Source organism: Sarcophilus harrisii, chromosome 6 (assembly GCF_902635505.1).
Source record: "Sarcophilus harrisii chromosome 6, mSarHar1.11, whole genome shotgun sequence".
In the NCBI taxonomy this organism is placed as follows: Eukaryota; Metazoa; Chordata; class Mammalia; order Dasyuromorphia; family Dasyuridae; genus Sarcophilus; species Sarcophilus harrisii.
Genome location: NC_045431.1, coordinates 107,597,474 through 107,623,857, shown reverse-complemented (window position 1 = coordinate 107,623,857; position 26,384 = coordinate 107,597,474).

Sequence of the window (26,384 nt, the reverse complement as noted above, 5' to 3'; positions counted from 1 at the left end):
CACTAAAGCAATACAATCTGGCATCAATTCCTACACTTGACACAAATTCCTGAACTCACTTCTAGAAATGCAAATTCTCCCGAGGGCTCTGAACTCTGCTTTCAATTTAGAAAGAATGATGAATGGATTACAAAGTGTCATGTGACATGCAATTAAAGAAAGGGAACCAAAAGTACAGAATAAATGAGGTGAGTATTCTAATCATCCATGACAATGTTTAGCTTATCTCATACTTATAAAAAGGGTATAGGGTGGGAGCAGGAACTAACATCTTTATTATAGGGATAGGGAACAGATCTATGAAGAAACTTTCTCTGTCAACACAGGTTGATGCCTTTTCTGAAACTGAGTCTCAGAGAGGTACCTAGAGCCTTGAGAGGTTAAATGACTTGTTTAGAGTTACATATCATGTATCTAAGACAGGACTTGAATCTACATCCTTTCAGATCAACTCTGAGTCTACTCTCCCACTCTGTTTAAAATGACAACTTATGTTTCCTTAAAACAAAGAGAATTCTAGGAATATTCATGCTGAAGAAAATATGGTTACAGTTTATACTATTCTAACATGTTTTATTCTCCTACACATCTGTTCTGAGATGAATTGTGATTGTAGATGAGATTACTTCCAAGAATTGCTGATTTCTCCACCAATGCAGATCACAACACTTCTGTCTTTCTAATTATTTTTTTTTTCAGTTGGTAAAAATATGTCTTCTATCTCCACTAACCACATCTCAATTGATAACAAAGGGAAAAGAAAAAAAAATTACAAACATGTATGGCAAGAAAAATAAATTTCTGTGTTGCCCATATCCAAAATAAATGACAAATATTTATGCATATATGTGCATGTGTATATGTATGTATCGTTCTTTACCTTGATTCTTTTACCTCTCAATCTCGAGGTGAACAATTTAATATTAATCTTCAAGAATCATGCTTGGCCATTGCACTGATAAGAATTCTTAAGTTTTTCAAAGTTATTTGTCTTTACAACATTATTGTTATTATTTAAATTGTTCTGATTTTTTTTAGGCAACTAGTTACTTCTTCCTATTTCTATATTTCCTTTAAATTCTAGAAGATCTGTCTAGTTGCTTTTCTTAAAAAGACTTCTTCAGGGGCAGCTAGTTGGTGCAATGGATAGAGCACGAGCCCTGAAGTCAGGAGGACCCGAGTTAAAATGTGGCCTTGGACATTTAACACTTCCTAGCTGTGTGGCCCACTTAACCCCAATTGCCTCAGTATGATTTCTAGGTGGTTTTTTCATGGTTAATAATTTTTTATTCTTGTTTCCTCTTCAGTATATTATCTAGATCAGAAATAATTTGTACTATACATTTTCTTCTATTTTCTTTGAACTTTTGGTTTTGTTTGCAATAGTTCTTGACTTATGAAGTCATTGATTTCTATATAGTTTATTCTAATCTTCATAGCATATATTACTTGGGGCAAAGTTTTATCAAGTTGTACCAAGCTACTGATTCTTTTTCTACTTTTTTTCCCCTATAGCTCTCATTTTTTTTCTATTTTTCTCTAGTTTCTTGTGTTTTGTATTGTTTTTATAAAAAACATTTTATAAAGTAACCTATCTCTTCCAAGAATTCTAGATGAATTTGTGCCCAAGCTGTATTTATCTTTGAGGCTTTGCTTGTCGATGTTTTAGAGCCATTCTTGAACATCCCTAACACCAAAATAAAATTTTATGATAGGATTTCGTTTTATTTGTGCTTATTCTTTCAATTTATTTCCTGGCTACAAATTTCAATGCACAGGTTCTATACACTTCTGTAGGGAAAGTTTGGGCTGATTCTGCTGCTGCTTTTGAAATATTGAGTGTTGTGTTGTGTTGTTCCAGCATCTCAAGGACAGTTCAGGCTGAGGATTCAATTTTTCAGTGCCTTTTACCTCTTTTTTTAACCTCCAGAGCTTAGGCATTTAATTAATGTTTATTGATTAATTGATTGAAAAGTGAGGGCCATTAGAGTGAAATAAAATAAAAAAAGTTAACAGTGTTATTAACAGTGTAGTGTTAACAAAACCAAATAGAAATATGGGCCACTAAACAATATAAAGAAGCTTTTTGGAACACATAGTGACTTAGAAAACTACATAATAACATTATTTATGTTCTATTTTATTTTTGTTTATTTTGTTGAATATTTCATAATTATATTTTAATATGGTACAAATAATATATTTCCATATGTATCTGATACTTCTGATAAAATGGAAAAGGCATTGAACTGAGACTGAAGTGAAACTAAATTTCTAGGTGTTTCTTGGCCATTTAAGTCATTGTGTCAACTCAAAAAAATTTACCTCCACTTGAATCTCTTACTTCTTTGAACCCTCTCTCTATAAAATTCAAGACTTGAAGTAAAGGATTTTAAGTTTTCTTCAAGTTCTGAAATTTTCTAATTAGAAAGAGGTTGGTTTCACAGGAATTCAATTAAAGCAATTCTTTTGTTCAAAATCAGCTTTTGTTCTGGTTTATTGATGAAAGTATCCAACTCCTTGAGGTGCTGTGTTTGAAAGTCAATTAATGTCCACGGTAGTTCTGTTACTCCTGATATTGGAGATTTGCATATTCTTTGTGCATAGGGAGGAAATCTTCCTTCTCCTGAGATTAGAATAAGCCTTCCAGAAGACTGGCAATGATGATGATAATAATAATGATAATGATGATGTCAATGATAAAAATAATGATATTTTATAATAATATCTAATTCTTTAAGGTTTGAAAAATGCTTCGCATATATTTTGTCATTTGATCAAATTTTTTAAAATATAAAATCCAAAGGGAATCTTAAAAACTATGTCACAATGTTCCTCACCCTTCTCATACATCACTTCCTATGAAAGATTCTTCTGTCTGGGAGTCAGGGGGAGAGGAGGGAAAAGGAAGAAGGGATTGTAGAGATTATCAATGTAAACAATCAAGATAGCTTCTGCAAATAGGATCTGAGTAAAGGATGAAGATTGGAAAAGAGAGTCAAATAATTTGTTGCTGTCTAACTCATGATGTGCAAGCAGGTATTATCTTTGCTATTCTAGGTTTTTCTAAACAATCAGTGTTTCCACATTCATGATGGCTGTTAGGATAACAGCACCATCTAGTGTGTTCTGACATTGTCTTAGATGTATTCAAAAGACTTGAATTTTGCTACTGATGTTGGATAGAAAAAGCATTCTTCATTCCAAGGCAGGCTCCATTATGTTTGGCCTTGACACAACTATGGCCTAGAGGTTTGGGGGTCACACTCTAGATGGGACTTGTGATGATTTTAGAAGCAAATCGCCCTTCAAAAAATTTCCCTGTTTTAGGAGCAATTTCTGGGATAAAAGGTACCTCTGTATTTCAAGAGAATGGAAATATCTGCAACTATATAAAGGGAAACAAGTTTTCTGCTCTGAGAGGCAGACAGCAATGTGTCCAATTTTGCTATTATGGGCAAAATTATATATACCAAGTAGCATGCTTCATTGCAGATTAAGCATCTTGTGGAAATGTCAGGGTTTAGAGGAATCATGTCATCCAACTGCTTTGTTTTACAGATGAGGAAACTGAGACCCAGGGAGAGGTGAAACCAATTTCTCCAGATGATATATTTTGAAAAACAAAGATTGGAGCAAAGTTTAGGTCAAATACTTTGCAACTGTCAATTTCCCATACTAACTCTTCTACTACTAAGGTTTAAATAAGTTTTTTTTTTCTTTCAAATTCCCTTGTCAAATCACTTACTGCTCTGTCACTTTCCAAATTCAAGTAATGATGGAGATATTTATTGTAGCACATTTAGTTGTAATGACAGGACTGACAGTGAAATATTGTCAGTTAACTCTAGCAGATAATCAGACCAGAATATGAAGAAAGTGATTTCAAAGAGAATCTCTAATCCATTTGTGCTATTCTACTCTTTATTAACTAAGCAACTAAGAGGTGGTTAGTGAAATAAAAGAGAGAGGTAAAATAGTCATATTTTGAGAAGGAAGGAAAGCTAAGGGGAAGGAAAAGAAGGGCAAAAGCAAAGAGAAAGGGAAAGAAGAAGGAAGGGAAGAGAAGGAAAGTGAAAGGAATGATAAATCATTTTTATCCCTATTATTCCTCAATATATATAGTTTCTTCATGAGTCAGTCTCCCAATATGTTTAATTTAAGAATAATTTGACATTGTTGGGGGCCAACGGAATACAAGAATCTAACAAATACTGATAAGCAAAACAACAACCAACAGGAACGAGCCCTTGAACCTCCTCCTAAGCACTTCACAAGGTACACAGACAACATTTATTGAGCTTGCAACTTTTATTCTGTCAGCAGAGCTCATTGTTCTGTACTACAGAGTCAGCCACCCCTTAAATGTTTATCTTTTTTACCTCTTTATATATCTGTAAAGCTGAAGCTGGCGCAAATTAAAACAAATGACAGCATGCTTCCAGGCCAAAACATCACAGGTGGTAAATACTTGGACTGAATGTTAGGCCCAAGAGTGAAAACACATTTATGATGTTTGCCCTTGCTTTATTGGTTTGGATTTACAAGGCTAGTATCTTAGAAAGTTATTTATTTCCCTCCAGATATTTTGCCTGTAAGTAGGGTAAGCTTGCATCAAGGGGAAGATAATGACCTTGTAGTCTGCACTTCTGATAAGTATGGTAACTGAAGAAAAGAATTTCACCTTTATCTATTCTATATTTTTAAGGTTTTAAAATATTTTAAAACCTTTTTGCACAGCAGCTAAACCCAAATATTAATCACTCTAAGATCTGATAATTTAGAAAAGAATGAAGAAAACACCTAGCTATAATTTGAAAATTAATGATTACTTAAGACCAGTCAAAATTCTGCCTCAACTACATAGTAAGTTATAACCTTGGGGGGAAAAAAACATGTAATTTCTCTCAACCTCAGTTTTCTAATCTGTAAAATGGGGATAATAATAGCAAATGAGATGAGTGGTTTACCAACCTTAAAAGTTTTTCTAAAAGTCAGCTGTTAACTGTTATCAGTCACTGTTTAATCTAAATTGGCTTTCTTCCTTGGGATTAAGGAGAACCTTTTCTTCAATTTATTAGTGATTTAGTTTTACTTTAAATTTTTTTAAAAAGGCCTTCCATGTCAGTTTCATAAGTTGCCAAAATCTCTCCAATCTTTCTTCTGCTATAGGATTTAACTATTTTATCCATGTATGATATATGTATAGATACATGTGTATATACACATGTGTATGTAAATACTTATATCTCTATATATGTAGAAATGTATTTGATATGATGTGCACATTATTGTGTATAGATGTATATGTGTGCATATATATGCATGTGATATGCAAATCTATATTACTAGAGGCATTTTTTTCTCCATATGGAATACTCAGAAATCTCCCTTCCTAACAACCATATCTCTAAGCTTGATGAGAAAAGATATTCTTCAGATTCATGTGGATACAGAGATAAATTATATGAGCTTTTGATGTTTTTATATCAGTTGCATGAATCCTGGTAACTGATGTTATGCAATAAGAAGTTCCATTTGCCTGCCTTCCTCAACCTCCTTTTTTTTTTGTCCTTTGAACCTAGGCCTACACTGATTGATTCATAGAGAATGGTGATTAAATTGTCATATCAACCATCTATCAGTTTTTCAGTGTGTGCTTTGGAAATGTTTTCTTTTCCTCAAGTGCCTAAGTTTAAAAAATAATCATAAGAAAGCCTTTAAACATTTTTTTTAAATTGAATGTGAGAAGGTTTAAAAGAAAAGATATAAAAGATAATCTTGAACAAGATGAGTCTTTTTTCCCCACCAAACCTAGCTACTATCATTATGTAAATTCTGGAATAGATGAAGAAAGCTGAGTAAATTATGTTGCCTTAATGAAATATCAATTAAGACAATTGGCAAAAGAGGGCTTGCTTCACTGCAGAAGTGGAGAAGCAAACTTCATGACAATGTGCAAAGAACCCTAGATTTGTAGTCATCTGACTAAAGTTTAAAAATTTCCAGAAATTGTAGATGATCTTAAAATAAAACATTAGAGCAAAATGAGAAGAACCAAGAAAACATTGCATACAGTAACAGCAATATTGTTTCAAGACCAATTTGGGTGCTTAAATCATTTTGACTATTATAAATATCCAAATTAGCTACAAAGGATGCCATCTAAATCCCAAGAAAGAATTGATAAATACAAATAGGTATAGAATGATTTTATGCACATACACACATACACACACACACACACACACACACACTTTTGTGTCTAATGGTAGTCATCTCTAAGGCAAGGTTAGGGGAGAGGGAAGAAAAATGTTGTATGATAACATATATATATAAAAGAAATAGTTGTACATAATAAATTTGCAGTTTCATGTGCAATCATCTTTTTTCTAATCTACTCTGTTATGGAAATGCTACTTTTATTTCTTAAGTTTGGAATAACAAATAAATAAATGAACAAATCTTTAAGCATTGGCTGTGTTATTTAGAGCAAGAAAGTCAAACATAAATGGAATAGGAGCCACAAATCCAACAGAAGAATCCTTGAAGGCAACACATTGACTTAGTTTTAAAATGTAATGTTATCTACACTTTACTGTATTTTTATTTATTTTGTCAAATATATCCTATTGGAATCTTTACAAACTGTTAAGTCAGTAGAATTGATAGAGACAATAATTATCTAATTTAGCATGGTTCAGTATGATTGTTCTGATCCTACGAGGAGATGTTATGGGCCAGAACTTGAAACAAGGTATTAAGTGGAATTGAGGAGACAATGTTTAAATCTAGTTTAGCATTGATTTAATCCTACAACAAATAATGGTTTCCCAGTGATATAATGATTGGTGTGTACTCAGTGAACAGCGTATAAGCAAGAAGCTCGCAGGGCCACACAGCACTCTGGAAGATTGAGAGCCAGGAGCACTCTGGGAGATACAGAAGCCCACAAGCCCTCTCTTGGAGGCAAGACAGATTCATTCCAACTTTCACCTTTGTACTGGCTGTAGGCTGAAGAAAGCAGAAGCAGAAGCAAAGGACAAAACTGCAAAAACTCTTAGAACCAAGAAGAGAGAGAGGCCTCTAAGAAAGCTAACCGGGCTTGGAAAGAGATAAGAAATAAACATTTGCATTTTATCAGCTGGCTGCATTTGGGGTGATTATTATTTTTAACTGAAATGAAGGCTGCCTCCAAAAAACCTCCCCAAGAAACCTGCCCAGAAAGAATCATTATTATTTTTAAAAAGAAAAACATCACAATTTCCCAATTACATTTTACCCTAAGGTCACACTTGAGAGTGTTGGCTCCATGTTAAATACTTATATCAATCAACCATCCATCATCTTTGCAGTATGCTTTGGATGTATTTTCTTTTAGCTTAAGTCATTAAATTTAAAAGAAAAAAACTTAATCAGAAGAAAGCATTTAAACACTTTTAAATGGAATATGAGAAGGTTTAAAAGAAAAGATATAAACAAATTTATCCATAGTATATCTTATACCCTTGTACAAAGTGAGCATCTGACTCAGTCTTAAAACTTACTCTTAAAGGCTTCAGTTTCCTTCCCTATTAATGAATTTGGACTAGCTGATCTCCAGGTTCCTGGAAGATATATGCAAGCCATCACACACATATATATAATGCCTCTAACCTTAACAATCTAGATATTATAATTACCATGACTTTTAAAAAATTGTTTTTATTTTTTTTTTGCTGAGGCAATTAGGGTTAAGTGACTTGCCCAAGACCACACAGCTAGGAAGTGTTAAGTGTCTGAGACGAGATTTGTACTCAGGTCCTCCTGACTTCAGGACTGGTGCTCTCCCCACTCTTAATCCACACTTTTAAAAAATGAAATATTAAATTATTGCCCCAAAATAATAGACCTTATATTCTCTTTAAATTCTCTTCTCCTTACAATAATAACAATGGCTTAAAGGAATTAATATTTTTTAGCAAGAAGTTTGAGAAAATATCCAAGTATGACAAACTATTGATCTAATCTGATTATTTACTTTATGGTACAACTTACTAGTATCCGTAAGATAGATGCAGTTCTTATATCTATCTTTATGTTTATCCTCCACAAAAATTCATCCAATATTTTGGGGAAATTCCTTTAGATATCTTGACATTGCAGGGATATGACTGAAGTCCCTTGGCTGTCCATTGGTTACCTTTTACTCTTGCTATGTGACCAACCCACCTCGTTTTTATTAAGTTATATACCTCCTTAGTGATATCCTATAAAATGCTTTATTGGAAATAAGTTGTAAACTACTTATATCTATGAAATACTTCATCAATATATTATTCTTCAGATGACCCATTATTGAAACATTTCAGAAATTTTGATATTCTAAGACCCCACGCTGTGATCTACTATGATGATTAGCAAAAATAATATTGATGTTTAAAAGTTAAATTTTTATTATATATTATATTTCAGCATCATGGTCCATTATGTGTCCACTGGCACAATATTGTTTAGATGAAGCCTTTCTTAATTTTGGATCCATAGGGTCTGTTGATAGGTCTCAAGAAGTCCATGAAATTAGATGGGGAAAAATGTTCTTTATTTTTACTTACTTCTAATTAAAGGGTATCATTTCCTTCAATTTTAAATGTACACACAAATCACAGTGGATTAGGTTTCACCAGACTTCCAAAAGGGGTCCCTGACATGAAACTGTTTTTAAAATCTCTGGTCTAGACAATAGACATTGTTCATCAATACAAATTTTCCTATGCGAATTGTTTGGCCATACTCCTTTTACTGATTATTGATCTAATTTTAAAGATTCTGTAATATATAACACACATCATTTTTCTTTATTCCTAAGTATGTCTAAAAGTCTAATGTGTTTAAGTCAAGCATTACTTCCATCAGATGATTATAAACTTAAAAGAAATAAAAGGATAAAGAACATTTAAAAAGATAACAGAATCAAGATTGGGGATGTGCTTGTAAATATTTAACAACTGGGTCTCCAGAAATAGTAATGAAGGCATGATATTTTTAAGTTGGATATGCATTATTCACATTTTGTCCATCTTAAATTTAGACAATCAAGAAAATAATATTGTAGCATTTGCCAGTTCCAGAATAACTCTCAGTTGCTCACACTGAACATTTCATCATTGGCTAAATCTGTACAAGCCAATTCCAAAAGGGCCATGGTAAGACTATCAGTAAAAGGACAAATGGGTGGAAAGAACAAGAGATTTAATTGTTGTAATAATAGTGATCACAATACATATTGAGATGCTGCTTTAAAGTGAAAAGAACTATTCTAACACCAAGCCTTGAGATAGGAAGGACAAGTAATTTCATGTAGTGTTTGACAAAGGAGGAAACTGAGTTTCAGAGACTTGTACAAGGTCATAGAGATAAAAAATGGGACAAACAGTACTCAGGCTTAAGTTTTCTACCTCTGAGACCAGGGCACTTTTCACTTTATCATCCTGCTCAGCTATGGATTGAGAGTATACTTCTAAAACTAAATCAGAGAAAATGTGAAAAACATTGAAACCACTGGAATAAAATATAACCCTGATAGTAAAAGATTTTAGAAGAGAAGGCAGAAAGTGCATCTTTCTATGTGTAATAAACTACACACAGTACTGGTAGCTTAGTATACAGCTATATATATATATATATATATATATATATATATATATATATATATATGTGTGTGTGTGTGTGTGTGTGTGTGTGTAACTAGTCTTTCTAAATAGAAAAATCAGCAACAAAAATAACTTTCCTTCCCCTAATTTCCCTTAACTAGAGAATAAATGATTTCTGGTTCACTAAGAATATTCTCTTTGCTCTCGATATTCTATAAAATGATTGCCTTCTCTTTCACCTAAAAATAAAACTCACCATTCTGGCACTAGTACCTCTCCTATAATTTAATCATCCTGTGACATTCCTGTCCCCAATAATTGTAAAAACTAATAATATCTGCAATAAAATATGTTTCCATTATTATCTTCTTGTGAAAACCGTGCAGAGAAATGTTACAATAACCAGGGGAAATCACTGATGTCTATACCGAAGGCTCACCACTTGGACTGATAAGCAGGAACTTAAATTCATCAGTGATAATCAGCCTGAAGCAAGAAAAGGTGAAATTAATGAGAGACGAGTTTAGCATCTCAGGACTTATATTGCTACTGGACAATGTCACTGATAAGTACATTTGAAAAATTTAATATTGCATATGTTAACAATATATTTATAGTTGTCTATTTTAAAAAGTGAGTGACATTTGGCATAATTTTCAGCTCCTCCTGAGATCATAATGACATCACAGCTATCAAAAAAAGAATAGAGTAAGAATTTGAAGGATTATTTCTGGGTTTTTAAAAATTGGTTGGGTGCTTTCATTTTAGAAAAGCTGTTTCCAAAGGGGTAAAATTTTAAAATTATACATCCCTTTCTTTTTTAAAGATTTGGGGAGCTTTGGGTATATAATATTGAATATACTGTTAGACTCAGTTGATGTTTTTGGTTAGTTTTTCTGAACTGTTTCCCTCTCTTTCCAATACAATACTTTGTATATAGGTGGGTAGAGCCTGGAGATGGGAAGACACTTACTAGATATGTGATCCTGATCAAATTACTTCTCTTTCTTCATAATAACACCTAACTTCCATCTGTCTCAATTTTTTCAACTGTAAAGTAGGGGTTCCTCCAAATTGTGAGGAGGATCAAATGAGATAATAGCTGTAGAGCACTTTATACAATGCCTGGCATACAGTAAACATTATAAAAATGTTAGCTACTATTAATATTTAGTGACCACTTAATAAAACGTTTTATCCATCTTTCCAGTCATCCCTTTTTTTATTCTTTGTTACAAGGGATGGATTTCTGAGTAAGAAATTTAGAAATAAAGGAGGTAAAAAAATGACTTTAAAATTTATGAACTTGGAGAATAAAGTTAAATTCCCCTCTCCCTCTCATAAGGGAAAGAAAATACAGCTCAGAGTTCTGTTCAATTAGTAATACTGATCAGAAACTATGAGTGGTAAGGACCATGATAAAGAAGCAGCAGAAAGACTGTTATAATCTACAAAGATAGTATACTCCTTTTAATCCTGTCACATTTAACCATTAAAATGCCTAGTTGCAATCCCACACATTGTAGTTGCAATCTTGTTATACTGCTAATATTAACAGGCATATTTAGTTATTAATATATACAGTTCTTTGTTCATTTACCTTTTTAATATAAAGGTGGAAAGCTAGTATAGAACTAGGGCTAAAATGCCTTAAATATAAAGTTATAAAGTTGGTGGTTTATTCAATAGAGAATAGGGAGTTGAGGAGTCACAAAGCTGAAAAAGCCAGCCTTGAAGTCTATCAAACGAGTTCAAGCTCTATCTCTGATATAAACTGGCTGTGTGACCCTATATGAGTCACCTAACCTTTCTCCTAAATATTCTAAGACATCAAAAAACCCCAATAATAACAAACCTAGGATCTTGTCAATTGATTCCATATCTTTCTGGCAAACAGAGGGAAAGAAATGGAATCAGCATCAGCTTTTATATTCTTGGGTTCAAAGATCACTCTGCAGATGACAACTTCAACCACGAAATTAAAAGAGAAGTTGCTCCTTGGAATGAAAGATATGGCAAATCTGGATATCATGCTAAAAAGGAGAAATATCACTTTTCTGACAAAAGTCCATTTAATCTAAAGCTATAGTTTTTCTAATAATAATGTATAACTATGAGAGATGAATTGTAGCTAAGTTCTATAGAATTTCCACTTTTAAATTGTGGAAGAGACCCTTGAGCAACAAGAAAATCAAATAGATCAATATTTAAAGAAATTAGTTCGGATTATTCACTGTAAGATCAAATACTAAATCTGAAGCTGAAAATCTCTTGCCACATAATAAGGATAGAACTCACTGAAAAAGACCTTCATGTTGGGAAAAATTGAAGGCAAATGAAAAAGGAAATGGTAGAGGATGATATGGATAAATAGTGTCATAGAAATAATGAACATGAACCTAGAATTTAAGAGACACAGGGAATAGAAAGGCCAGGCCTGGTGTGGTCCATGTGGTCACAAAGAGTAGGAAAATGACTGTACAACAACAAATAGTATAAAGGATGGGATGGAGGGAAAGAAATATGAAGACAATTATGAACAGCTGCTATTGGCATAGTCCAGGTATGTGATAAGGAGATTCTAACTAAGAAAATGGCAAGAGAGAAAAGGATCAATGAGAGAGATTATAGAAGTAGAATTGACAGCACTACTTGAAACTGACAGCAACTAATTAAAAGCAGTAAATCTGATTTTGTTTTGGTTTGTTTTGTGAAGAAACAATAAAAAAGAAAATGAAGTATTTCAGTAATGGCAGTAGTAACTTGAATGACTAAAAAAAGACAAGTTTTCAATTCAAATTCTTAACTATTAAGTATATGATCTCACTCAAGTCCCATTTTTATCCCCTTAAATTCTTATTATATTCTCATTTTATAGTTTATTTTTTAATATATCTATGAGTTGCCCATCACTAAGAAAGAATATAACAAGGACAGCTAGATGTCTTAATGGATAGAGCACAGGGTCTAGAATCAAGAATATGAATTCAAATCTGATTTCAGACATTTACTTGTTGTGAGGTCCTGGGCAAGTCATTTAATCTCTGTTTGTCTTTATTGGAGAAGAAAATAGTAAACCATTTCCATATCTTTGCTGAGAAAACTTATGAACACTGTGGTCCATGGGGACATGAAGAATTGAAAATGAATAACTAAAGAACAAGAATATGATAACTCTGTTATCTGGAAAGTAATATGGTTGTATAGAGATGAAGTAATATAATAATTCTTAATAAAACACTTATGAGTACTTTTCCTCATATAAAAGACATATCCACAGGATGACAAGACAGCTAAGAAAAGCTTAAGAGAACTTAGCTTACATTAGTAGAAATGTGGTTCTGAATAACATGAGCAATAACCTCTAGAGGTCTATCCTAGTAAGAATAGAATACTAGAATACTGAATTAAATATGGATATCAAATATGGACATCTTTACATACAGATGAAGGTGATCCAGATTGTGAATGGAGTAGAAACTAAGCCATAGAAGAAGAGGTTTTAATTCTTCTCTGTACATAAGAAAAGATTTAGGAGAAAACATGAAAATGGTTCCCAAATAGTTGGAAATGTTGTCGTGTTGCAGAAAGATTAAGCTTTTTCCTAATTGGCTTGAGATAGTAGAAGTAGAACCACAAGGTGGAAGATATAAAACCATATTTTGACTCTCTATATAAGAAAACATTCTAATAATCAGAACTATACAAAAGCAGAATAGACTGTCTCAGGAAGTAATGAATTCCTCATTATAAGAGGTCTTCTAAAAAAGCCTAAATGACCATCTGTTAAGTATATTGTAATCAGAATCAATACTTTGAATGTCATTTGTAACAGATGGCCTCAGAGGTCATTTCCAGTTTTGAGATTCTGTGTTGTGGTCTTCAGAAATGAAGTTTCTATGAATTGAACCATTTCCTAATACTCATTTATTATCTTTATTATTTTTTACATGTGATCATGATGAAGAAAATCAGAGGAAAAAAAAAAAGACAGGCAGTCTAAGTGTTAACATTCCTACATTCAAGATATCAGAAGAGTTGGAGGAAGAAATATAAAGTTCTTAAAAGTCATAAAATCCTAAAACTAGGTGAAAGATAGTTATGAAAGGAAGGAAGAAGGGAAGGAAGGAAGGAAGGAAGGAAGGAAGGAAGGAAGGAAGGAAGGAAGGAAGGAAGGAAGGAAGGAAGGAAGGAAGGAAGGAGGGAAGGATATTACTAATATCTTTTGGAGAAAATCATAATGGTTATGGGGTTGACTTGAAATCAACTTTTTGGGTGTTCAATTCCTTCCTTTCTTGTCTGTTTAAGCTTTGATGAAAACTGGTTGTTCAAATGTGTGGTATGGTGGAGGGCAACCATAGAGTCATTCGATATTAGTAGTAGTTAGTTCTACGGAAGAAACTTCTCGTTTAGATGCAAATGCCTCTCAGATAATGAACACTATTAGGATGACAGGTGTAAGAGAAATGAAGGAGCCAATTGAAGATAATACATTTCATGCCGTGTAAGCATCTGGATAGTCTGAGTATCGTCAAGGTATACCTGAAAGCCCTAGGAAGTGCTGCGGGAAAAAGGTTATATTGACTCCTACGAATATAATAGAAAAATGAATTTTTGTTCATATGTCATTTAGTATATAGCCTGTGAATAGCAGAAATCAGTGGACGAAGCCTCCTATAATTGCAAAAACGGTGCCCATGGATAGGACGTAATGGAAGTGGGCTGCTACATAGTATGTGTCATGAAGAACAATATCTAAGGATGAATTGGCTAATATGATACCTGTTAAACCTCCGATTGTAAAGAGGAAGATGAAACCTAGGGCTCACAATATTGCTGGAGATCATTTAATGTTACCTCCGTGTAATGTGGCTAGTCAGCTAAATACTTTTATGCCTGTGGGAATCGCGATAATTATTGTAGCTGACGTGAAGTATGCTCATGTGTCAACATCTAGTCCAACAGTAAATATGTGGTGTGCTCATACAATGAAGCCTAGGAAGCCAATGGATATTATTGCTCAGACTATTCCTATGTAACCGAAAGGTTCTTTTTTACCTGCGTAGTATGTGACAATATGGGAAATAATCCCAAATCCTGGCAGAATTAGAATATATACTTCAGGGTGACCAAAGAATCAGAATAAATGTTGATATAGAATAGGGTCTCCTCCTCCAGCAGGGTCGAAAAATGTTGTGTTGAGATTACGGTCTGTTAGTAGTATTGTGATACCTGCCACCAGTACTGGTAGTGATAACAGAAGTAGAACTGCTGTGATTATTACGGATCAAACGAATAGTGGTGTTTGATATTGAGACATTGCAGGGGGTTTTATGTTGATGATTGTTGTGATAAAATTAATAGTACCTAAGATGGATGAAATCCCTGCTAGGTGGAGTGAAAGGAAGGAAGGAAGGGAGGGAGGGAGGGAGAAACAAAAGCTTTTAAATAATTACTGCATGCCAGGCACTTTGCTAAGGTGGTAAAGGTACCAATAAAAGTGAACAGTAATGCTTCCTCTGAAAGAGGCTATATTTCAATAAAAGAAAAAACACATAAAGAAAGACTGAGAAGAAAGGAAGTGTATGCCCATAATGGAATGTTTCTGACCAAGTTATGGAATCCCACAGGGGAGAGTTCAAGGTTCCAGTAAAGGGTGGGGAATAGGGATGGTAAATGAGGATGATGACCAGAGTAAAGGCTTAGAGATGGCCAAGTTATAGGGTCACTATCTAGTCATGGCCAAGTTATAAGGTCATTATCTGGAACTGGAAGGAATTTTAAAGACTCTCAAGTTTAACCTCTTCATATTATACATGAGGGAAGTGAGGACCAGACAAAATCATTAACTTAATTTGCCTAGGGTCAGTCAGTAGTGTGTGAGATGAGTTTTGAACCCAATTCTTACTGGCTACAGGTTCAGCACTCTATTTACCATGCCTTGCTGCCTCATGAGACAAAATTTAAACTGTGCAGTTCTTCTATGGAGGGCATCAAAAACATGGTCAAGAACTTCACAGGATAAGAAAGATCATGGAGAAAAGTCCCACACTGAGGAAATCAAGAGATTTTTCAAAATATGTATATACAGCCAACTGTTTATGAAAATAAAAAGTAATAAATCAATTAAAGGAAACTGAAGCAAGAGTCCCAAGTAACTTCTAATCAAACCTGAATGTGATTTCTGATTTTTTTTAAAACGATGTCCAAACAAACAATGAGCCCCAAAGAACGCATCTGTCAAAAGAGACAGAATACTTTAACAGAGACAGACATTAAATATAAGATAACACTTAGAATAATCATTGATTGTGTAATATTCAGATGTTCTCCAGGGTTAAGAGGAATTTATATCCTCAAAGGAAAGAATATTTCCTATTTATACATTATTAAGTGGCTCATGTTCAAAACCTGTCCACAGTTTCCTGTGGTTCCAAAGGTTGTCAATTCAGAAACTCAACAATTCCATGCATTATGTTATAGTGGCATGTTGCAACAAAATTATATATACATATATATGGATGTATATGGATTTATGTATTTATATATATATATACATGGATGTGTGTTTATATACACACACACATATATATTAGCATATATATACATGAATACTTGTGTAAGCTTCATTTTTATCTTCCATTCTAATAATTTTCATAGAAATTTTCTTAAGGAATGAATTTATAGTATTTTTTTAAATCAAAAGAATGTTTTCCATAACCTTACTTCATAGTAAATGTTTCTTGTCATTAGTTACCATTTTTAATTATCTCACCAATTGAGATGGCTTAGAGTACTGGACTTAGGATCAGGATGATCTGGTTCTTTTGGATCTTAGTAAGTATTGATTTTGGACAAATCATTTTATCTTTCTGAGACTCTGAGCAGTTGACTACCCAAGATTTATTTACTGAGTTTTAGATGGGTGATAGTGATACAAAGAGTTATTATATGGATTTAATCATGGATCATAAATGAGATCTTAATTGGAAAAGAAGGAAAGGAAAAGTAAATGATAACACATATGAAAATGAGGTGGGACAACAGGCTGGGCTTTAGAAGATGTTAACTTTTCATCCATTTTTTTATATAACTTTGATGATATGAGAGAATAAAGACTAAGAATACACATAAGACCATGAGGGAATGGGGGGGAGGGAGGAAGTAGCTTAATATTGCTTCAAATAAGAAGTTTAATCTTCATTCAGAAAAAGGCTATATAATTTAAATATATGAAGTTATAGTTAGAGGTAAATAAAAGTTTATGAAAATAAACCAGTGTAAAAGATTGGACTTTCAAATCGTCAATCTAAATAGGACTGAATCTGTTATTTCCTAACCCTTTATCTTCTGGAAATCAAAATCTACTTTCCTTAATCCAGATATATTATTCAGTTCTCGACATAACACTTGGCAAACTATTAAATTAAGACAGCCAAAGAATGTTAATGTTCTCTTGGTGACCTTATCAGCTCCCATGGGTTTAATTATTAAGTCTATGCTGATGAAAGCCAGATCTATATATGCAGCCCCAGTCTCTCCCCTCAATTTCATCATCAACTGCCTATCAAATATTTCAATTGGCATTTCTGAATACATCTAAAACTCAACATGTCTAACACTGAACTCGTACTACTCTTCCAAATTTTGGTTAAAAAATACTCCAATTCCAGTCTTTCAGATCCCTAAACCTTGGCATTAGACTCAGCTTTTCTTCTTTTATCCCTCATGGCTAGTCATTGCCAAGTGTCATTATTTCAAACTCTCTAACATTTCAAACAACTACTTCTCTTCACTCCTCACTTAGCTACCATTTTAATACCTCTTGTCTAGAGTATTATAATAGCCTCCTAAATGGTCTCTTCTAATGCAATGTAAATGAAACAATAGGGGGTTATATTTTTTAATTACTCTTTTGTTTTTTTTAATTACATGTACTATTATGTAAACCTATTTCCACATTAGTCATGTGGTGAAAGAAGAAACAAACAAAAGGGAAAACCCACCAGAAAAGTGAAAATTGTATGCTTTGAACTGTAGTCAAACTCCATAGTTTTTCTTTGGAAGTAGATAGTGTCTTTTAAAAGTCTTTTAAAATTGTTCTAGATCATTGCATTATTGAGAAGAACCAAGTATCATAGCTAATCATTGTACAATATTACTGTTATTGTGTACAGTGTTCTCCTGGTTCTGCTCACTTCTCAACATCAGTTCGTGTAAGTTCAGTTTTTTCTGAAATCCACCTGCTCATCATTTCTCATAGCACAACAGTATTTATAGGGGCTTATGTTACTTAGCTCTTCACCTAACATTATTTTATTTGATCCTCACAACAGCTTAGTGAGAGATATAATGAAAAATATAATAATCCCCATTTTATCAATGAAATAACTCTGTGAGTCTCAAAGAGTTTGATAAATCCAATACCTGAAACTAAGCCTTTAGAGGCATAATGGAAAGATCATAGTATTTGGAGTTAAAGACACTTGGATTCAGTATCTGGCCGTGCCCTATACTATCTGTGGAAACCGGCCAGGTCATCTAACATCTCTATGTCTCCAATTCTTCGACAGTTAATTTGGACCAGATAATCTGTAAACTCCCTCTGAGCTCTTAAAGTCTATGAACTTGATGCGCTAAAATCTCTATTAAACCTTGAGCAGAGAAGGGAGACTGATTTTTTATATGTACCCAATAAAATGCTAATTTTAAGTGCACCTGTTTCTAACTACAGCTAGAAAGAGCCAATGTCCCATTTTCAAAGCAATAAGGGACCAAGCAATATTTCAGAAAACCATTTTCATCTGCATTATCTCTTTATCCTGTTCATGTTATTTTAATTATTATACATTTACATATATTCATCTGTTTACTTATTTATACTAACCATGATATTTCTGATTTGAATCCTAACATTTTAATTACTAAGACTGGGAGTATAATACCATCTCCCATATTTCCTCAAAGATTCACAGACCAGCTAACATGGCATTCTTCTCTGACAGTCCATGTGTTTAATTGCCTCTAACTGAAAAGAATGAACTGACACATCATTATCAAAATATTAACAGGCAATTTCTTCAAGGGGCAAAATTCAAAATTAACAAGCTATTTTTCACTCAGACCACTTCATATAGTTAACAATGGGTAATTACCTCTTTATTGGTGCATTATCTGTGTATCCATCATTTTATCCAGATATATTGCTTTTTACAATATCATAGTCCATGATAGGAACAGACTGCCATTTTCAGAAGCAAACATGTGTCCCAATGGCCAAAATCTTTTGTCTTCTATATGTCTGTCATAAATTTAAATGAATACCTTCAGAAGAAAGAGGTCAAAATATCCCTTTATTTCACCTTAATCCTGCAGGGGAAGGAGTAGATTTCTATTTGACAGTGTTTCATTCCATTCCTGTGCACAAGAAGACACATGATCTGGATGAATTTTAGTTGAGGGATGTGAAACTGACTGAATACATAGATCCAAAAATTAATGATTGATCTCAACCTTAAGGGAGGGGTCCAGTAAATTTGCCCCTGGTCTTCTACACACTTCAACTGTTTTATTAATGACTTGGATAAAGGCAGGGATAGCAAATTTCTTAAATTTACATAGATCACCAAACTGAGAGGAATAGCCAACAGAAATAGGATTGAAAGAGATCTCAAAAAACTAGAGAATGGTTTAAATCTAAGTTGAAATTGAAGTCAGTCAACAAACACTTACTAAGCTTTTACTATTGCCAAGTACTGTCCAAAGCTTTGGAGATATACAAATGAGTGAAAAGAAAGATAGTCCCTGTCCTTAAGAAATTTACATTCTAATGAGGGAACAAATATTAAGAGAGCTGAAAAGTAGAAGGAGCCATGGTGGGTAGAATAAGTACATGATGTCAGAATCAAGAGAAAGGAATCAATGACTTTTGGTGTAAGATCCTTCCTGAAATTGAAGGTTCCAGGAGCAATTCATCAATGAGAAATGGAGATGACATGGGTGGAAGAATGTCTCAGGACAAGAGGGCAGCTAAAACATAGTAGCAAAGTCCTAAGAGTCAGAAATGAATTAACGGATTAAAAAAAATCTACACTTGTGTTTAAAAAAAAATAAAAATTGACCATGAAAGTTACGTCAGATAAGATATGATTACATAACCAAAAATGTGAAAAATAACTGGGATTTTTAATGAACTACAAGGTCAATATGAGTCAACAGTTTGAAAGCTGCTGGAAAAAAAAACCGATAATTTAATTGAGGCATAGAAACAAGAGCAAAGAGCAGAAATAGTTCTAGTGTACAAAGCTCTCATCAGCCAACTGGAGAATTATATTCAATTCCAGACATTGTTTTTCAGAAAACACATCTGGAGAGGTAAATATTACTTCAAGAAGCCATGAATCATACTATGCCAGGACTGATTGAGGGAACTATTGGTTGATTAACTATAGTTGAAGGAATTCCCAAAAAGGTTTAGGAGAGATATGATTGTCATTGTCAATTTTAAGGAATAAAAGATGCATGAAATAATTCATTTTGTTTGATTTCAGAGTACAGAACTATAAATAATGGATATTATAGGTAGAGAGTAGATTTGAGTTCAATGCAAGGTGAAATGTCTGATTAATCAAACTATCCAAAGCTATCAGAAAAAGGTAGTGAGCTCCCCCATCACAGGAGGCCTTCAAAAGGAAGCTTGATGACTATTTTTTCAGAAATGATGGTAAAGGGATCCCTATAAAGGCACAAGTTGGGCTAGATAGTCTCTGAAGTCCCTTACAACTCTGATATGCTGTGATTCAAATTAATGTCTAATTTGTGTACTTGTTAAAATATTCATTTCCCCCTAGATACTCAAACTGATTCTATTTTGTAAATCTTACAGTAGTTCATAGGGCATTAAAAGAGTTCATCGGTAATAGTCAATATCTAAAACCCATCATCTCCTTGAGATTCACTACTAGATAAAACGTGTGACATGATAAGTTGGAAATTGATGACTGTCATTACAGGCCAAAGCAATCAGTCAATGTGGCAGGAGCAGTAGCATATTTCTATCATTCTATTCTAAATATAATTTAATTTAAAACAACCCAAGAATCTTTCTAAGCTTTTGACACTATTTCCCTTTATGGTAAGATCAGGAAATTTTAAATATCTTTTGATTTTCTTTTTAAAGACAATATTAACTATTTCTCTGAGGCTTCCATGGTCAAACTTAAATTTAATGCTTTATCTTAGTAGTGATGACTTAAAGCTTACCATAAAGCAATTTATGCCTAGGAATCTGAGATATATTTTTCTATTGAAATTTCCTAATGAAATTATCATCCATTTCATTATCAATCAAAAACCACCCTGAAATACAAAATGGACGAGCCAGCTATAGCCAGTGAAGCTGTATCAAAAATTCTATTCTCCCTGAAATAAATACTACTTTCATGACTTAGAGGATAATTAGTGATGCCTTTTTGAGGTTCCTTAGTATATTGTTATAAAGGATATTATTTATTTTATAAAAATAAACAATATTTTAAAAGACCTCTTAAAAATGCTATACACTAAACCAAATATGAGATAGGAATCATGGTCTGACTAGCTGATTCTTCTACTTTTCTGAAAATGTGACTCACTGTCATCACCAAATCTCATTTTTTTAAATTTAATGCTTGAATTTCAACAATTCCATGATTTTATGGGTGTTGATATTTTCTCCACAATATATATTATTATAAATAAATAAAGACTACAGTCCATCCATCTTGACCTTAACATATTGTTATATGGATTGCAGAAACAACAACAAAAATTTTCCATATTAGTGGCCAGCCTTCTGGGTAAGGATAAGCATCTCCAAGCTAATTTTGGCTGGTTCTTGGAATGCATACATATAACCTTTCTACCTTGGAAGGGCCTCCTGGAAATGGTGCTCCAGTCTAACATTCAATAATATAAGTCAAGTCACCACTACAAAAAGACATTAGAATGGTACTTATAATAATAAAAACAATTCAGCCCTTTTGAAAATACAGTATAACAATGAAATTTTCTAATCAGTACAGAGGATAAACTTACTACCAAGATGCATATAGTCATATGGTTATGTCCTATCTTTAAAGTGTATCTTTGAATTATCCTACTGAAGATGAATTAACTGCTGAGATAATTTAATCCAGTTGGACTCCATTTAAAAATGGGAACTTGCAGTAACTGGGATTACTGGTAGCACAGTTTCTCCAGCTTCAATATTTGTTTTGTTTTGTTTTGTTTTCTACAAATCCATTTCTTTTCAAAATACCCAGTGAACACAGAATAATAGGAGTAAAGATTTGTATTGGCCACATGAAAACATATTATTTTCTCTTGATTTAATTTCCCATGAACATTGTTGCTCTACAAGCTCAAACATGTACATGGGGCCTCTCTGGCATTTCTTCTACCATTGCAATTCTGGTGCAGCCCAGCAGGTTTCTAATCTCTGACAGATTTTCATGCCTCAGTCGTCTTCCAATATTTGTTGAAACCAGCATTAAAAGAAAACAATACAACAACACCAATATGCTTTGAGTAGAAGTTTTCATTTGAGAGAGCATGGGGGGAAAATGTAATGAGATCACAACATTTCTAAACCAAAAGTAAATGTGGAAACATGTTGATATATTTCAGGCTTCTTTTAATAGTTCCCTTGTTAATAAATTCAATCTATGTTCAACTTTTAGAGTTGATGTGGGGCTCTACAATTTTTCATGCTAACAGGTTGTTTTCAAAACTCTTTGGACCCCAGTGTCCCACAAATAAAAGCCCTATTATTGTTTCCCTTTTTCCAAAGTAGCATAATATATTGAAATGAACATTTGTCTTCAAACAAAGGACCTACATCCACATGCTAACTTTGGCACCTTTACACTTTAGGCAAAGCATTTTACTCTCTTGTCTCAGTTTCTTCATCTGTATAAAAGACAGGGGTGGGTCAGATGACTTCTCAGGTCCCCTTCTAGTTCCAGTGCAAATAACAAAGCTCTCCATGAATGCCAGCTATTATTATCACCTTGTAAAGCAGTTTTAACAGGGCAATCCCTTGATCAATCTGATGAGCTTCCCAATCAACTTGATGAGGCTGCAGGGCAGGAAGCCTTTGTAACATCTAATAGGGACCTTCTCAAGTCATCATTTTGAGAGGAAATAAACAATTCCTAATTGATTTTCAGTGACTTGGGCTGCTGCCAAAATGATTAACTATCTGGGACTCAGGAGGACGGATTGTAGTTAGAGCAATCACTTGTCTATGCAAGCCTATAAAAGAAAGCAAATGACAACTTTTTTTCTTGTATTTGCAGTGATGTTTCATTAAAGATCCTGTTTCAAAATGTGTCTTTTAGATATCTAGGAAAAATAAGATACATAGTGGGTGCTGATCCATAGATGACCTAGAATCCAAGGAAGTTTGTAAAGGGCCATATGAGATTTCTAAGGATAATGACTGGATCTGTGATTTCAGTCAGGAACTCCCTCTGCTAATGCAAGCTGGCACCTTTTCTGCAATTTATAGTACTAAACAGTGACTTAAGTACTGAAAGAATAAATAATTTGCCCAAAACAAGGTTTAATCCATAATTTCAATGTGTGTCAGAGGTAGCGATTGTAGTACTGACTTTAAGACCATTTTTCTATTCACCATTATCTCTCAGTGGTATGGGGATAAATACTACCCCTACTATTAGTATTACTATTGTTACTAAAACTAATAATAAATATGTATACAAATACAAATGTATACATATATATTTGAAATTGATATGATGACCATATAAATAAATTGCATATGACTCATATGACTGATATGCAGTGTATGTATATACCAATATTTTTTGAATTATATATTATGTCAAATGATCATATATACCATATGTTATACATACATCTATTTAGTGTTACATATTATGATCCTGAATGAAATGGGACACATCATGATCCTCTTTGAGAATGAAGAACAACAACATATTACACATGTATTTTTATGTACTATATGAATATATGTGCTATACATACATATTTTTAAGTTTGTTAAATACTTTCATCTTAACAGCCTTCTGAGATAGCTAAAGCATACATTTTTTATGTAGCAAAACTAAAGCTCTAAATTAATTGACTTACCCATGATCACACACCTTTAAAAAAGAATTGTAAGAAAGGATTCTCCTGACTCCAAATTCATTTCTCTATTTAACATGTCATGTGGTTTGATGAGACATTCAGAGTTCATCCCCCATTAACTACTACTACCATCCCTTTCTAAATTACTTTTGCCTATATTACATTTAAATACATATATGTTCATGCTGTCTCTCAATAGAATATAAGCTCTCTGAGCTTTACATTGAGGGCAAAGACTGTATTATTTTTGTCTTTGTATTCCCAATGCCTAATTCAATGCCTGGTAAAAGGTGCTTAATTAATGCTTATTGATTGATCTAATCCAAACTATACTTAGTAGGTATCCCATTCCCCTTCCCAGATAAAGGGCTGGTATTTTTTAATCATCAATGATTTCACTAGGCTGCAAGAGTTCCTACATCTGCTTCTTGCAAATGCAATCATCCACAATCAATCCACTCTTCTACCCCTAAGTCAATGTCCTCAGCACTTTGGCTTGCAACATCTCTTCTTGCAACTATCATGAGAGCTTTTAATTTCAAAGACATATATGTAACTCCCCCTGCCACTTCCCTGATCAATTTTTTTTAATGCATCCTCCTCTCCCCTGAATTATATCTCCCTCCATTTAACAACTGGATATAAGACAACCTCCTTTGAACCCAATATCATTCATTTGTATTTCACCCACAAATTTCTTGCCTTGTATAGTCTCTATACTTCACATATTTATTTCAGACCCCCTAGTTATGCATATAAGTTTCTTAATGATATAGACCATGACTTAGTCACATTTATTCTTACCATACCAAGGAAATCTGGACAGCTGAATTGTAGGGCTAGCAAGCTGCAGTTATTGCCAGAGGCTTTAAGGATAATTTCAACCTATCTTTCATGTTAAATTTGCCCAGAGGCAACAGATAACATCTGGGAGAGTTAGCTCATTCTATTTATGTTGATTTGAAAGGTAGGAGAGGGAAAAGGAGTCAAATGAGATTTCTTTGGAACAGTTTATCTTAAGGGAATCTATTATTCCTGGGTGACTTTCTCCAGTAGTTTGTTATTCAGTTGTTTTGGTAGACTCTAAACCATTCTGGTGTTTTCTTGGCAAAGATACTGGAGTGGTTTGCTATTTTCTTCTCCAGTTTGTTTTACAGATGAGAAAACTGAGGTACACAGAGTTAAGTGATTTGTCCAGGATGCTACAGCTAGTATAAGGCCACATTTGAAGTCAGGACTTCCCATCTTTAAATCCAGTGCTTTATCCTTTATGTCGTCTAGATACTTTGTGTGTTATATATACCTTTAGAGAAAACTTGAGTAGCATGGTGGTCATGAAAGGGTATAGCAAGGATGAATCTATGTCACAAAGTCACTGCAGTGATCCTTTTAATTTGGCAATTCTTATTCATGGGATAGGGAATGATGAATCTGATCACTATGTATGTATGAAGTGAACAGGGTTACCTCAGTCAAAACAGGGTTTTGACTAGGATCTCATAGTTAATAAGTGTCGGAGGCCAGATTTGAACTCATGAAAATAAATCTTTCTGATTTCAGAACTCTTTCCACAGTGCCACTTAACTGCCCATGTATTTTCTAGATTCCTGGATGTTATGTGCCTACAGTAAAAACTGATAGGTGTCCTACAACAACTAATTCTTTCATGCAGTAAGATAAGTAGTATATTAAAGTCATGGATTTACAATTTGAAGAGAAACTTTTGTTGGAAATAGATTCTTCAGAATGTCTTAAAGTACATATAGCTAGCTTCCTTCTCTTACTTTTCTTTCAAGAAACTAGAAAGTGTTTCATTCAGCTAAGATGCATACTTTCTCAATTTGTGAACAGGCTTCAGCAAATTCATGGGATAACAGCAGTGACTTTGGGCAATTCATTTGTATTTTCTGGAGATCTGTTCTGGAGAAGAATAAACTAACATTATTAAGCAAGAAGAACAACAGATTGAAAATCAAGAGACCTAGGTAGTATGTCTCTCACTAGCTAAATGTGTAATCTTGAGTATTTAACTTCTATAGAACTCAATTTCCTCATTTAAAGAAAAACAATTGAATTATCCAACCTTTAGCTGTAGATCTCAAATCCCTTGTAGAATAAAAATTCCAGAGATTTCACTGAAAATTTCAATATATATGGCAAATCTAGGAGTAGTGATGAGGCAAGCAAAGAAATTTAAAAATCCTTTGGAGCCAACTTGTATTGACATCACCATTGATACCAGAGTTTCCTGTCAGGCAAATCTGACAGGAAAAATCAGACAAGCTGACTATCCCATATCTTACACATATGAACAGAAAATAGAAATAGAATGAAAAGAACTAAAAATTTTTACATGTTCCCATCATGATGTATTCCTAACATCCTGGTCCCTAACGCAGGCAACAAGGAAGCAATTGCTCTACTTAGGTACATATCCACCTGTAAGGGAAGGTACATTCTGGGAAAGGGTTAAAATGGTGATTAAACTCAAAGAAAGAATTAATCTCCAAGTTAGGTGAAGTGATGGGGAAATATACTTTTTCCTGCATGGTAGATGCTGAGATAAGGAGGATGTGCTTTCTCTCCTCTGGGGTCTCC